The sequence below is a fragment of the Triturus cristatus genome, chromosome 10 (genome assembly GCF_964204655.1).
Source record: "Triturus cristatus chromosome 10, aTriCri1.1, whole genome shotgun sequence".
NCBI classification, from domain to species: domain Eukaryota; kingdom Metazoa; phylum Chordata; class Amphibia; order Caudata; family Salamandridae; genus Triturus; species Triturus cristatus.
Window position 1 is genome coordinate 1,043,746,768 of NC_140593.1, and position 16,738 is coordinate 1,043,763,505.

Below are 16,738 nucleotides of genomic sequence, written 5' to 3' on the forward strand. Positions count from 1 at the left end.
TGATTAAATAGCAGCGCGTCTCGCAGAGAAGGGAGGAAGAACACAGCAAACAACTGAAGTATTAAAGGGAGCTCAGGCCCCCCGTGTTTTGTTTGAAATTATGACATTTCTGCTCGGGAGGTATGCGGTGAGAAGAGATTGCAGACATGCTCATCTGTTGTTGGAAGATTGGATGCTCAATGCCTTCTTCAAAGAAGATATCGCTAGAGGAGGGACTACTGTGCAATGTAAGGTGCTTAGGCTTCTTGGATTCCCAAAAAAGAGTATCTCCAGGAGTAGCAGGCAGGGGAAGGGCACTGGCCACAGGAAGCTGTCTTTGGTGCAGGCTCCAGTGCAAGGAAGGGAAGTCTCAAAGTCCCAGGAGCTGTGACCAATCAGAAGCAATGAAAGGAGAGTGACGTCAAGGACAACCAATGGTAAGAAATGATAAGTAATGGGTGGGCTCTAAGCCTGGGTTAAGGTTTATTTTTTTGTTTACAAGCACTGTGCAGGCTGAACCTAAAAACCACTCTTTCGGATTAAAGATCTAGCTTTCTGCCAAATTTGGGTAATTCTGTTTGCCATTTTTTCTGTATTGGTGTTTCCTATGGTAAATTGTATGGGGAAAATACATTTTGGGAGCCCCCCTTTTCTTCACTCGACAAATCACCCTGAAACTTTCCAGGAAGGAGTTGAAGTGGATGAACTTTTTTTGTGAGGTTTTGTGAAGATTTGTCAAACTGTGCCAATTTGTTAGTGAAACAAAAAATACTCTTCCACTACTTTAACTATAACTCGCCACTCTACCATGCACTGTCTTCTCACAAATTATGTTGATTTTCAACGTCATAAGTGTTGTTATAAATGCTATGATTTCTAAAGTTATAAATGATGTAATATGAAAGGGTATAAGCAGTGCACGGAGATGGCGTTGTTAAACGGTAGCGGCAGTTTCAGTCGATAACCTTTCAAGTATTGCCCGGCGGTAATCGCCTCTTATACCATTCGATGTTAAACCAATAAAGAGGCAGGCGCCGGAGACTGGAAGGCAGGAAACAAAGTTTTATTCCGTCGGAGCAGAACACATCAGATCAGACAGCAAGGTATCGTCACGAGGTGCTCTAACTGCATCTCTGAGGCCTGGCCTCTTATACACAGGTTTATGACTTTATTGCAGGTTTATCACACATGGCACATTCTTGAGATTGTCTTGATACAAGAAAGAACTTCCTCGGAATCCCCACTTCGAGCTCGTTCCCACACATATCTTCAGTGGGAGTCCCCACCCCTCCTACAGTAGGAGATGGCTATCACACAGCTGGACATTCCGCCAATTCCCGTGGGTGTGTGCAACCGGTCGGGTCTCAGGGGGTAGGGGCTTTGATCTACTGTAATCCCTTTGATGTGGGGTGTTTTCCTTACAGTAGGGGCGATAAACTGCATCCGTAGGGCTAGGTGATGGCCTGGGATCGGTTCGGACAATCGGGCGCGGAGGATGGGGGTTATCAGGAAGGATGTATGACCATGTATGGGATGAAAGGAGGTGTTGGTCAGGCACGGGGTGTGATTCCATGGCAGGGTCGCGCAGAAGGAGAGGGTTTATGGCCCATGTATGAGAGAGCGGGGGTGGTCGGCGCGCGGGGGGATGCTTGCAGCGCCAGGGGGACGCGCTGGCGATCGACAATGAGCGGGGAGAGAGAGTGGGGTGCCTGAAATGGCGGCCGTGCGTTCGCTGTGCGTGGCGCTGGGGAGAGGCAAGATGGCGCACATAATGTTCAGTTACAAGCTAAATTTCCACAGTCCTCCCTTTTAGCATATCTCGCCAGCTTGCCTGGCCGACATTCACCTTCGTTAACCCTTCAGCTATAATACCGTTAATGTTTTTTATGCATTCCTTAAAGATACAGAGTTTTTAGGGCAGGCAGGAGTAATCTGACACATTTGTACATAGTTACATACAGTTGATAAAGTAGGCGAGGAGGTAGTACATACAAAATTACATCAGCTGTGCCGCATGTCAGGCCCAGGGATAGGAGGAGGGGAGCTTGTTTGAGCACAAACATGATACTGTAAAGCAAAAAAAAAGAGAGAAACGTTTCTGGCAAAACAAGGGATATTTCGTACATTACTTAAGGCCCAGACTTCGTGTTGATCAAAAATAGTCAGTATAGTCGTGTGCATGGCTGGTGTTGTATGAATGTCATTATACAAAGTTAGATTTTCTTAACTTCTCAGTGTACAGTCGGAAGTGACTGACGCAACATCATGAAAACTCGATAGGAAGATAGTTAATATAAAATGGTGGTTGGGAGAGGAATTCAACTTAACATTAGTTACAGTCATGGGAGGGAGTTCTTCTTTCCAGTGTCCTATTATAAAGAGCCATCACTGGTAAGCTCTTGTTGTTGTTCTTCTTTTGTTGGCACTGTTGAGCACCGGCGGTGGAGCTAAGGTCCAGCTCAAATCCAATTTCTCACGTGGCAGGGTGTGACCATTCGTTGTTCTCCGATCACAGTCCTGTTCTCTAACACAGTTCATCATAGGTACTTTGAGACGGGGTACCCGCTTTTTGTTCTTCGGTAGTTAAGTCAAATTCAAAATCCATATAAAAGAGGGAGAGAGAGAGAGAGAGAAGGGTGTGACGTGCTTCGGGATGCCGAGGAAAGAGGGGGTGGAGTGGGGTCGGATCAAAAAGCGGACCAAGGGGAGCAGAATCTTCCAGCACTGAGCCCATCAATCGAGCTCGACGGGTTGGGACTTCAGGCACGCTGGTCAGTGAGTAGGGGGCCTCGAGATAGCCCTTCGTTCCATCGCTTATCATTCTGATAATGGTGCCTCGTCTCACGCCCTTTTTGCTTCGTTGCTTCCCCCTTGGTCGATGTCATAGATGTTCCATGGTCCGTAGCCAGGCTGTGCGTCACGTTCGACCCCTCTCTTCCGGTGGCTGCACGTTATCTTTAAATGAGTACAAGAAACAAAATCTTAGAGAGTTGGCAGGGAAGACATTTACACACTTCATCCTCTCTCCCAACCACCGAGTAGTTGGAGAAATGCTTTTATCGGTTGCTGTATGATTGATGTCTATTAACTCTGATGTTAGTGTGCGTGTTACTAATCTATTAATCATTGCTGTGGTGCAGATTTCTGTGGGTGTCCCTGTCCATCGTCTGGCCTGCTAGGTGTCGATTCCTGCGCCCTATAATCGTTGCAGGAGGCCTGACATCTGTTGACTTTCTGGTTTATCAAAAATTTGAACCGGCTTCTCCGGTAGAGACTCGTTCATTTTAACACAAGTTCTGTTAATACAGATTTTCCTCCGAGGACTGCTAAGTTTATGGAAAAAGTACGAGGTGCTACTGTCATGGGTTCACAGGTATCTATTTCGGGGAGGGACATAAGCTAAACATTTTTCTTGCTGGAGACAATAGGTAACCCCCATCAGCTTAGGCAATGTACCTTTAGAGAATAAGGTCATCAGCTGTTTTGTCCGAAATACTCTGAGACGGTTAGTACAGGGCTGGGGTTATTTTGGGAGAACGGGGTGCTTAGACATTCTAGTTTGGGGTAATCGGGTGGAGGCAATTCTGGGCGGTGGAGATGGTGTTGTTAAAGCTCTAAAACGAAAACCACTGACATATAGTCCCCGTGATGAGGGCCAAATTGGGAGACATCAGTCGTCTTACCTGTCCTTTCTTTCTCAGCCAATTAAGCTCAACATTTGCAGAAAGGAGAGGTAGTAACGTGGTAAGGTACGGTCGTTTTTGTTTCTGTCAATTTGTTCGAACACCACCGTGTTTGAGGCCAATTATACACAGACTGAGGAGGTATGTGTCGTTAATTTATTCAAAAAGAAAGAGGGCAAGGAAGCCTTTAGTGAGGGAGGGAGAGAGAGTGAGAGAGAGAGAGAGAGAGAGAGAGAGAGTGAGAGTGAGAGTGAGAGTGAGAGTGAGAGTGAGAGTGAGAGTGAGAGTGAGAGTGAGAGTGAGAGTGAGAGTGAGAGTGAGAGAGAGAGAGAGAGAGAGAGAGAGAGAGAGAGACGGAGACGTGTGCATCAAGTAGGCTATTTGGCATATGTACGACACAAAACGAGAGAGAGAGACATGTGTACGATAATAGGCCACTTGGTGCACACACAACATGGAGTAGCATGGGTCTGTTCTATGTAAGAAAACACAAGCGGGGGAAAGACATAAATTTGGTGATCACGCACACACGAATACCGGATAGGGTGTGACAGTACATGCATCAAGCGCAGAAACTTAAGACGGAGACTCAGGGCTACGTTGAGTATGGGGACCTCTCCTTTCCTGTCCTCTTTCCTATGCTTTCCTATGCATGCTGCGTATTTTCAGTATTTTGTAGTTTATCTTGGGGGGGGGTGTCGGACCTTTTACTCTCCTCCCTTTGATCGATGGACGAGCACTTCAATCATACGATGACGCTCTCTTCAAGCGACCCAAGCATGAAATGCATACACATTTATACCGTATAATCGTAGCACACACGCACAATCATACCATACAGTTTTTCATGTTTCCAATGGTGGTCTGCACTTTACGCACTATCCCACAACGTTTGTCTATGTTTTTCCCGATATTGAACATGGTGCGGTCCATGTCCACTCCATTCTTCAGTCGGAACTTCGTCGTGACCTATAGAGAGGGAAAAGAGGGGAGGGGATGTGCAGTATTCAAAGTACCTTAGCGCGCGTAGACACGAAAAAGTTCTACTTACCACGTACCAGGCTAGCCGCAGGAGTGGGTAATACCACAGACCTATTATTCTTTTCTCCCGAGACAAAGATGCTCTATTTCATCCATCTCCTAAATTCGGATTCCCTGGTCGTACATGCATTTCTCAATCGGTCGTGTATTATGGTGCAAGATACCATACCTTGCATTCGGCATATACCTTAAGCTATGGTTGACCATTTTCTAACAACTCTTGGAAAAGACAGGTGTGACGGGCACAAATTCCGTTAATCAAAAAGATTCATGTAAATGGGGTCTGCATTATCTGTTTTCTATTGATTGGGAGTAACAATCATTTATTCAAAAGAAAAACCTTTACCAACCTAGATGATTTGTCATGACACTGATTCCGTAATCCCTTTAAGAAGCCCTTTATTTAAAACAATGTCAGTATACAAATACGGGCCTACAACCGTTCAGGCCGGCCACGGCGTGAGAGGCGTCGAGTATCATGAGCAACACTATCTTAGCATAAAGGAATAAAAACGCTAAATAAAAAATGGGTAGGTCAGCAATCAGTAAGGTTGTACGTATGCTCGGTCAGTACCCTTCCCGTCCCTCTGCTCATCATGTGTGGAAACATCACATACATATCCTTTTAACACAAATGCCAAGTGACTGGAACGCCACAAGGAGTTGTAGGCCTCTCCTACATCGGCGCCATTTTGGGGCGAGGTCGGGCCAGTGTACAGTCTAAGTCTTTCCATGAATTAGCTGTCGGACCAGAATTCCTTTCGGTAGTTCGAGAACTTTCGTTGGCATCGATGGAAAAGAACAGACAGCATGAATCGTGATTCGGGGATGGGGAGGTACAGTTTTGGTTCCTACCGGGTCATGTTGAGATTCCACCGGGCCCGATCCGAGCGGATAGGCCGCGGTGTCTTCTGATAATTCAAACAGAAGCTTGCGTCAGCATGGCGTCACCACGGTCTCAAGGTGATGCCGTGATCCGTTCTTAGGGCGGGACAGTAGGCGGGTCTTTCTGCCGACGTCCTGCCTCAGTCTTTTTCACTGCACCAAGCGGAGGCAAGGTGGCTGCCGCCCGGGGCAAAGAACAATGGCGGCGGTTTGTCCTTACCGGAAGTCAAGGGTGGGGCCCACGCCCAAGCAGACAAGCTTTCGAGTCCAGAATCGTCTTCACGGTGGGCTAGGCCTGGATCCAAAGAACCGACCGCCGGAGTCCAAAGGCAGCAGCAGCTCTTCGTTACGGCCACCGGGGTGGGTTCCCCGATCATTCTGCTGCGGGGACCCACCTCTCGAGTCAAACGTTCAATGGCAATATTGGTGCAGAAAGGAACCCGCGCCTGGGTGGCTGTCCGGCAGGTCAAGACGTAAATGGCTGTCTTGCTGCAGCTGGTCGGTGAGTGCAGGGGCGCCCACTCGTCTGGGCGGCGAGTGAAATGACTGGGGTGCCCTCATCTGCTGGTGAGCCTCCACCTGGGGAGGCGGGGAAGGCCCGTCCGCGTCGCTTCCCCCCGCCAGGGCACCCTTCGTTATTGAAGGAAGAAGAAGAGAATGGGAAGATCCGCACGACGTGGCAGGCCCACCTCGGCGTTGCCAGGGTCTTGGCGCCGCGTGTGGCTTCCGGACTGTTCGCACAGTTGTCCGCCACTGATGTCAATGGATTTTTGCATGGCTTTTATAGCCCAAGGCCGACTAAAAGGACCGCCCAAAACAGGCCAATGTTGCAACTTCGAGGAAGGAGAGGCGAGGACGGTGTCAATTGGACGTAAATGCTTTGGGATGCAGGTCGCAGCAGACTGTCATGTAAATAGTTGTTTAAAAACGTGTTTTAACCTGTTCACCTTGTCGGAACGTTGTTATACCTATAAGTTATTAAAATGTTTAATCATACTACTTTGTTGGAGTGTTGTACATATTTGCAATCTAGTTACAGTGTAATCGGAAAATGGCATTGTCCAATTGTGCGTGATCCTAGTCAAGTTCGGTGACGTCGATGGTGGGTATCAACAGGCTTTCGGTCGTGTCTACTGGGCGGGGTGGGTGGTAGGGCAGACATGTTTAGGCAGCGAGAGCGATGGAGCCGGGCTACCTCGTGGCCGTCTTGACCGTGAGCTTGGTTCCTTCCCCTAGTTCCATATATCCCACAAAGGGCTATTTCCTAGCGTTTCTTTAGTTTTGTAGGGTCAAAAAGGATCCTACCAGTGGCCACTGACTCTCGGGGTCCCCCTTTGTATATTTTATGCCATAGCTTGCTATAAACTACGGCGACTAGTCCATATTTAGTGAACATGTCCTTATTAGGGGTGTCTTCCAGTGGAGCCGGATGGTCCACCTCTAATAAGCGGTCCGGGCAGAACCAACTACCAATCAGTGGGGAGAAGATTGGCATGACGGGTTTCAACGGGGACAAAAGTCAGCACTACCTATCTTTTCACTGCTTGCAAAGACTAGACAGAATATCTCTATTCCTCGTTATTTGTAAGCAGAGAATACCTCCAAAGAACCAATATCGAACAACTAGTGTTCGGACAATCAATCAATCAATGGGGAGATAAAGATAGGCACGACGGGTTACAACGGGGACAAAAGTCTGCGTTACCTACCCTTCACTATTTGCAAAGACTAGACAGAATATTTCTATTCTACGTTATTTGCAAACAGAGAATATCTCAAAGAGCACTATTCTTCAAAACAATCAATGTTCGGACAATCAATCAGTGGGGAGATAAAGATAGGCACGACGGGTTACAACGGGGACAAAAGTCTGCGTTACCTACCCTTCACTATCTGCAAAGGGAGAGAGAGAGAGTATTTCTACTCCTCCCCGTTTGTAGACAGCGAATATCTCAAAGAGAACAATCAATGAGCAATACTAGTATTTCAGTCAATCAATCAATTATTTCGCAATTTGTCGTGTTTCACGACCTTACCCGGACCGCGTGGACAGTTTCTCGTCTTCCGCCTCCAGCGCCCGATCGTCCTCTACTCTCCGTATTTGCCGCGGCACTCCTGATGGTTCCCAGTCAGGACCGTAGATCACTCGAGAGAGGTCTGCTCGGAACCAGTGAAGTTCGGATGATCGGCTGCCAGACGAGGGTCTATCGGGCAGGAGCTCTCCCGATCGTTGCAGTCGTTCACTCTGTCGTCGGGACCTCTCCCACTGGATCCACGTGTCGCTGATGGGCCCCACGCTTGGGACGCCAATTGTTAAACGGTAGCGGCAGTTTCAGTCGATAACCTTTCAAGTATTGCCCGGCGGTAATCGCCTCTTATACCATTCGATGTTAAACCAATAAAGAGGCAGGCGCCGGAGACTGGAAGGCAGGAAACAAATTTTTATTCCGTCGGAGCAGAACACATCAGATCAGACAGCAAGGTATCGTCACGAGGTGCTCTAACTGCATCTCTGAGGCCTGGCCTCTTATACACAGGTTTATGACTTTATTGCAGGCTTATCACACATGGCACATTCTTGAGATTGTCTTGATACAAGAAAGAACTTCCTCGGAATCCCCACTTCGAGCTCGTTCCCACACATATCTTCAGTGGGAGTCCCCACCCCTCCTACAGTAGGAGATGGCTATCACACAGCTGGACATTCCGCCAATTCCCGTGGGTGTGTGCAACCGGTCGGGTCTCAGGGGGTAGGGGCTTTGATCTGCTGTAATCCCTTTGATGTGGGGTGTTTTCCTTACAGTAGGGGCGATAAACTGCATCCGTAGGGCTAGGTGATGGCCTGGGATCGGTTCGGACAATCGGGCGCGGAGGATGGGGGTTATCAAAGAGATGCATGACCATGTATGGGATGTCGGTCAGGCGTGGGATGTGGTTCCATGGCAGGGTCGCGCAGAAGGAGAGGGTTTATGGCCTGTGTATGAGAGAGCGGGGGTGGCCGGCGCGCGGGGGGATGCTTGCAGCGCCAGGGGGACGCGCTGGCGATCGACAATGAGCGGGGAGAGAGAGTGGGGTATTCCAAAACGTTTTTATGCTTTCATTATTCATATTCAAATGGTTCCAGCCTCAGCCAACACGTTTCATTCACAACTGTGAACTTCTTCAGGGCATTCCAATTTTACTGACAATAATCCATTGAACATTCCTCTGAACATTCCTCCTTGTCTATCTAACTGAACGTCCAAACGGGCACTCGACATGTAAGTGGCACACAACAAAGAACTCAACAGTTCTTAAAAATGTTTTGTAGATGTGTATATAGTGTTGGCATGTATGCTACCCTCCTCCCCACTGTAGGGACCAGACCAATCTGTGTGTGATGTGGGGGGACTAAATTTGTGTTTCTTTGTGCAGATGATGCAACCCGTTAGTGGTGCAGATTGCTGGCAACATATACCAACATTGGTGCCGGCGCTAGGGTGGTGTGACCAATGCCGCTACATCAGGCGCTGAGCTCCTGTCATGCCATTTTCCAGCGCCCCTCAGCTCACTACTATATTGTCAGTGAGCAGCGTGCGATGACTCAGTACCAGTAGCGGTCCGTGGAGGGAGTTCTGTGGGGCGGTGAGGCGGGGCGGGGGAGGGGCAGGGTGGGGAAATGTAAACACCGGAATATGGATGAACAGAGGTAAGTACACATTTAAATAATAAAATGAATTCCTTTGTGGGCGCTGTATCGCAAAATGCGATGCAGCGCGCGCAACGAAATTTGTTTTATTAATTTAAATGTGTACTTACCTCCGTTCAAAAAATCTAACTTTTGTTACCGTTTGCTATGCCCTTCATGGTGCAGCAGGTATTGATTTGCAGAAGGGCTCTAGATGCACAAGCTCTTTGCAATCTATTCGATTAAGAACAACCTCAAACTGTTTGTCTGACCTTGATGCACTTGCACTTTAATACCTACCGATGATTACAATTGAACTGTGTAATTTTAAGAAGTTGCTTAAATGAATTTTAACATTGCTTTTATCGATGCAAAGGTTTTAATTAATCATGCACAAATAAATGTACTTACTTATTGACTTGTGAGGAGCGGTGGAGCTGCCTCAAAAAATGTACAGGAACTTTGAGCCTGGGAATGGGTGTGGGGCAGTGAATGCGAGCTAAAAAGAACAAAATATTCTGTAAGTATTTTGTTTACCTTTCATGTACAGGTAAATGCCTATAACATGCAATGCACGCGCCTTAAATGAAAAATAAATGCTATTTAAAGTTATCTGTGGGAAATGGATTCTTCCTCAAGGAAAGCTACGTTAGTTAATGCGATCCCTTCAGATGCCTGATCGTGTAGACATTCTGCGTGACACTCACTGACTTACACGCTTGTACGATGACTAGCGCCTGGATACCCTCGCGGGTGAGCAGTCGCGCTTTATAAATCCGAGTTGATTGATTCATTCATTCATTGACTCTGTTCGATATATGTGTGTGATATAAAGCACCTAGACACCCTACATTATGATGAGAAGCTCTATAACATAAATTCAATCTGAGAGAAGGGCTCTGTTGGAAGTTCACTGTGCAGGAGGTGGTAATTGGATATGCCAACATGTATTGTTACACAGGTCGCCGCCAACGCTAAAGCCAGGCATTCCCATCATAATAATGTAGGAACAAAAGGGAGGAAAGACAGTACAGAGCAGTTGGACATCACAAGCCACTGCAAGAAAGGGAAACAGAAAAACAAACTAAAAAAAAAAAAAGCCTGGGCAAAAATAGAGCTTAATATATCTATATTTTTACTTAATTCTGAATGATATATTTAATACAAGTTTAATCAAATAATCACGTAGAAGCATTCTACAAGCCAAACACCAAAACATTTTTACATGTTGGAGAACGAAGGGATTCATAAATATATATATGTATGTTTTAAGCTAGTAAAATCTGTAGGTAGTTCTCTGCCTTTGTATGGTCCTAGTGATGTTATTATGTTCCCCATCCTGTTAGTTAAAAAAATCTTCTGCAGCACACTCTTGGTGTATGCTTCTGCCTTGACATGTATGCAACACCCACTCCAAGGGTGCAGGACTCACTCATGCAGTCTGCTCAGGGGCACCCTGCACATGGTTTTGGTTGCCTAGTCCTACTGAACCAGGAGTTGGGATGGCCATTTTCCTTGCTTCCATAAGGGCCTATGATATCCTTGATACTCCATTGGCATAGACTGTTATTGTCCAGTAGATCTACCTGCCTCTCTGTCAGGATGTGGTTCAAGCCGTCTGACCTTTGAGGGAAGGGTCATTCTCAGTTTACATTCCCCCTCATGTGGGTCCCAGACCCCCAGGTGTAAAGGCACTCTTTAGAAGGTGACCAAGACACACACCACTGGGATGCTGTCTGTGTCAGTCTCCATCATGTAGGGCCCACAAGGCACTTCATTTGCCATCCGAACCTTTGCCCTCTGAGGCTATTTTAGGGAAGTTAGTAGTGCTTTATAAACACCTCCAAATAAAATATATATTTTAAAAAAATGCCCCTTCACCTTCTCCTGGGGAGCATGAAATGCTTGACACTTCATGGGTGACTGACACGCATTCAGTATCTGGGGAAATCTCTTGCATGCGATGCTTAATTTGAGCTGGTGGTTTTTGGTGCTGGGCACCGACAATTAATTGTGAACACCGGCACATATCACAGCCTGCCACATGGAGGCGCTGTCTCTCTAATTTAGAAATGAGCACTACAATAGTTATTTATTAATTCAATGTACATTTAAAGGGACTAACCCCTGCCACCCAAGCCGTTCTTCTAGTGTAGGGCACCTGGAAAAGTATCATTTGTCACACTTGTAGGAGTGTGATGGTTAGTAGTTGTGTTGGTACTGTCATTGGCAGCTCTGACAGGGGCAATGGGTGGTGCAAGCACAGTGGCTTCCTGATGTGGGCCCTGGCACTCCCCCCCCACCCAAATTAAGCACTGCACATGGCATACGCCCATAGTGAGTCCTACTGGGGCCTTCCCTCTCTGCAATTGAGGGGACGCCCCTTTGGGATCGTTTGTGTGCTATCTTTAAGCTCGTCCAATTCATGTTGCAGATGGTGTCCTGCAGGGCTGGACTGAGAACCAAAAGCAGCCCTGTCACATGTTGTCCGGCCAGCCTCCATACTGCATGTAGCGGGCAATCGCAGCAAGCATGTCCACCCCCTGTAGGGACTGTTAATATTTCTTCTGGTGAGGATCTCCCCGCAAAAAAAACAAAATTTTTAACAAAATGGTGGAAAAATAGTGCATTTTAAAACACATTTTTCATTGTATATTCAAATACCATAATTTTAAAATGATAGTGAATGCTGACCTTGCTGTGCTCAGCGATGTCCAGTCATGGTGGGAACACCAAGGAGAGCACAGGCGTTCTTATGCAGAACACGGCGCACATTGTCACACGTCTATTCTCAATTTACCGCTCTTCTGCTCTCTTATTCTCACTCTCTGCTGCATCCTTCATTAATGTTCCCTCTTTCCGCTTTTGTTTATCACAGTAACTCTCCTTGCTTTCTATTGTGTCTTCCGTCCTCGATTTCTAGTTGGTTTCGATGTACTGCAGTCTCAGTGCATTCAAGCGTCACCGCACTGCTTTCTCTCAATGCCCCCCCCCCCCCCCTCCCCCATATGTGCATTGTGTGGCTGCCATAAACTATTCTTTCTATTTCTTCTGGTTTTGTCACTCTTCATTGGATTCCATATTCCCGGTGCTACACCTTATTAGAACCTATATCAGTTTTCTATCATGGGTAAAAGAAGCAGGCACATTTAAAATAAGTACAATGCATCTAGCTCAGCGTGCGCTAACTTACTAAAGGTGCTGTGTTATGGGAAGCTACTGAGTGGCCTTAAAATTTGTGAGCTGGGGCCAAGGCAAGGACTGCGAATCAGTAGTGGCTGATACAAGGCAGTAGTGGCGGGCAGGGAGGGGGGTTTAAAAAAAAGAAAAGAAAAAAAAGGAAATTTCACTTACTTACTGGAAGCGGCCTCCCCTCCGTCTTCTTCGGTTCGCGCAGGAAGCACACAGGCTCCTAGACTCTCCTAAGCCAATCACGATGCTGCTGTCATCCAGTGGTGGTTCCTCCTCTATGGCGGAGGAGCGTCGCTCCACAAGAAAAACAAGCATTTGCAATGCAATAGGTCTCGCAGTTACACGAGTTAAAGCTATTGGCATTGTAAATGACAATGCCAATAGGCATTGTTATTTGCAATGTCAATAGCTCAAACTCGCGTAAATGCGAGACCTAATGCATTGCAAATGCTTGTTCATCTTGCAGCAGATTTGTAAAGAGCAACTTATCACCTGGAGAAACTGAGCGATTTGCCTAGACTCACAGGATGTTAAGCTGTTTAGACTCAAAACAGGATCCCCAGCTCTCAAATCAGCAGCTCTGTCCCCTACGCCACATCCTTTCCACTCCTGAGATACTTGCCAGGAGCTCTTGTCTTCGTCCTGGTCGGTGATTGATAAAAACAGCTTATTAATTCATCATAGGCGAAACCGATGCATTACCAATGCTTGTTTCGATCTGCTTTGTCGTGCAGAATAAAGCTCATTGCCAAGCTAAATCGCATACTCTAGTTCAGTGATTAGTACTTTTTATTTCTTTTAATTGCTGTTGATTTACTCTAAAAACAAGCAGGCCTGGAATTGAAAGAATTCCAACCGTTCAGAAATGGACCTCAACGAGGTGGCCATTTTTGAAGGGACTAAGCAATGCCATCACTATATATTCAAAGCAAGCGTTACTATGCCAATTAATTTTCTTTCCTCTATTATCCCAATAAAAGTATACTAATCTATGTTTTTATCTTTCTCTCACAAAGAATACACATTTTCATACGTTTACACTTACACACAGCGATACACATTCAGGTGTATTTTCTCAAACTGCATATTCATATTGATCTTTCTTGAACTTCGTACATAGATAGCACATTTGTCTATCTTTTTGAAAATAGGCAGTCTATCCACCCGCGCTGTTAATTGGAGAATGAACACGCTACGTTTCAATATGGCAGTCATTTCTCTCAATACAACACTACATCGCCTCGCTTGTGCTCTTTCATTCTAGTTCCGCTGTTTCTATGGCGCTTGCCGCATGGTTACCATGGAGACCCATCAACAAACTTTCTGCGGCACGAGAGTATCGGTGTGCACTGAGAGAGGGGAAACGGGAAAGTGACAGAGGAAAGCAAACCAGCCTAAGCTATGGTAAGATGTGTTTGTGGATGTAAGGTATACCGGTATGGACGCGACAGGCATCGAGGAAGTTCGTAGTTTCAAGCTCGGCTGTATTCGAGGTGGCAAGCAGCCTTCGAACAAAGCCGCTTACCAACCAAGAAAGATCGACGCTCCTCAGAGGTGGGGGTATTCTGCAAGCATGTCATTTGTTTACATACAATTTCCAAATAAGATAACAACGCAATTTAAAGGGCAATGTTTTTCGAATGAGAAACATGTGAAATGTTAGCGTTTCAAAATGTGTTGTGGTGTCGCGAAAAATAACGTCGCACTTCGTTAAATCATGTATGGGAATCTATCTACAAGGCAGCGGTGCAGCTGTGCTGTGACCCCCAACAGTCCTACCATTCACGGTGCCCCGACGAAACAGAGGGGATTTTATATCTGCGAGGTAATGATCTGCGTAAGCAACATGTGCTATGCGTTTGCAGCTAATGTGTACAGTTAAATTGGTCATCAAAGTACTTGGACCCCCTTGACACGACCCCCAGCGAACTACCCCCATCCATCACTCGGCCACCAGTGACTGGCATTGTAGTAACTGATGACGTCCTCTACTGGCTAAACTCACTTCTGCCTTGATCCCCACTTACTTTGTCTGCAACGGCACATCCAGTAACGTATGCGAAAATATACCGAGACTGCTTGCGCCATGGCAAGTCACCCCTATCAAAAAAACTTTATATCTCAGTAACTAATCGTACATAGCAACCGACCTAATCAATTTCACTTGATTGAAGTCTATCCAAACAATCGACACAGCAGTGAATGATCACCTCCAAGCAATAGACCTCTGCAAATTACTCATGTAACGCAACTGGTGCTATGTAAAGCGCTCTGATACCCGATACTTTCGGGTGAAGTTCGCGCTCCGGAAAAAAAATAACAAGCTTTGGCAACGCGGCCGAAAGTGAAAGTGATCGCAATCGGGATTACGATCGCGTGCAACGGAGGGCGCGCGTGCACGTTCACGTGCACTGTAGCTTTAGGCCGAGGCAGCACTTTGAAAAAGCCTCTTTACAAAATGTCTCGGCCAGATCAGCGCAAGCGCTGAATCAGGCGAGACCTAATGAAATGATAATAATGCCGGGTTATTATCATTTTATTTTTACCTAGCTATCTCCAGCTGCGGGGCGTGGGTGGGCTGGGTTACCCACAGAGCAGGGGAGGAGCGGTGTGACTCCCCAAGTGCGCATGACTGCTTGGGCTGCAGTCTTGGGCCGGCCAAAGAGTCCTGCACAATGTGCTTGTTCCCCACCAGGCTGTAATACACAGCCTTGTGAGGAACATGCCCAGCCTCCTATTCTCTGCCTGAGCGCCGGGCCACGGAGCTCGGACCAATCACAAAGCTGTATTGAAGCATTGTGATTGGCTTAGGCGACGGAGCCTGGGTGCTTCCTGTTCCTGCGTCTGCAAGAAAGATGGAGGAGATTCGGACGCCGGTGAGGTAAGTTTTATTTCTTTTTTATTTTTCTATAGTTTAAAAAAAAAAACGGTTAGAAGCTTTTTATGACTGTAGAGGATGGGGCAGGTGAGAAGTTTTCTTCTTGGTGTTGTGGGTCGCTTTGGAGGTCCATATGGTTGTGCGAGCACCAGTCTTTTAAAACCCTTTGTTTTTGCAACTGTTTTTAAAGTGTGTTTGACAGGCAGCAGCCTCCATGGCCCTAAGCACCAAAAGCAGCCACCAGCCTTCTAGCAACCGGGGGAAATGCATGGTGCCCAATATGGCCAGTCAGGCCATAATAAGAGGTATGTACCTTAGTAGAGAAAAATCCATGCTGTCCTGCAGACAAATCAGTTATGTACTTTCCCTACAGCTCTGCCTTAGTATGTGGAATGGGAAACAACCTTTACATCGCGGTCAGATTGCGATGCCTTTACAACGCAGTCGTTATGACCGCGTTGATAGAACCCGATGCTATTACTACACAAGTCATTACATTGACTTGCAGTAGATGGCGCTCTAACATAAGGAATAGTATAAATTACTATTCCAACACCTTCCCTACTGTTTCATAGGCTGCAGTTGGAATAGTAAATTATAGATTCCTAATGTTACGGGCCATCTACTGCAAGTCGATGTAATGATTTGCGCAGTAATGGCATCGCGTTGTAACAACGCAGTCGTTGTAACGACCGCATTGTTACATACCACGTAGTAAAAGCAAGCGTTGTAACGTGCTATATTCATGTGGAATAGACTGTGATGCACCCCCTGCATACAACATACACATGCTTCTATAGTGGTTTGCCTACTCCAAGTGACAGTAACAATACCCTCATATTTTATGTTTTTTTTCTTTAATTCCTATCCAAGTGTGTCACTTGCTTAATGTAGGATGTCATCCATCTCCTCCATACATAAATATTCATACCGGGAATGTTTTGGGCTAGTTTCCCAAGATTGTAAGTCATTGCCATCTCATAACACACATTGTGCCCTAAATTCCCCATGTCATGTTCCTGAACCCAAACATGCCAGGGTAGCCATTCCATGACCTGTACATTATAGTACCTATAAGATTAGGAGTTCAATTCCTCACCCAAAGGGCATCCATTTTAACTTGCTCTTTGATACATTGTGGGACACGTTCTGCTAGGAAATAGTGTATTCCGCAGAAGTCTAGTCCTATTCAGAAACCCTAAAAAAGTTATGATTAAATCTGGCCCATACATTATTAAATACATAAATTGACAGATTGAACATCATTGTGTCCCAGGTGCACATAAGGGTCTTGGCGTAGCCATGGTGTGATAGGCCCTAGTATAAGTAAGGAAAATAGACACCTAGGTAGTAAAGTACAGCAATAATCAGGGTGCAGTGAGCCCTCCAGGCTACTGAACATGCTGCACCATT

The 16,738-nt window shown here is 46.4% G+C and overlaps 1 long non-coding RNA gene across 1 annotated transcript; it reads right to left on the reverse strand.

Moving 5' to 3' along the window:
- Positions 1 to 1,137: 1,137 nt before the first annotated feature.
- LOC146796519 (uncharacterized) lies at positions 1,138 to 12,668 on the reverse strand. Its single transcript, XR_014969935.1, has 3 exons — positions 12,610 to 12,668; positions 9,667 to 9,754; positions 1,138 to 2,934 (listed from the first exon to the last, which is right to left on the reverse strand). It is a non-coding gene; the product is annotated as an uncharacterized LOC146796519 (long non-coding RNA).
- Positions 12,669 to 16,738: the final 4,070 nt, after the last annotated feature.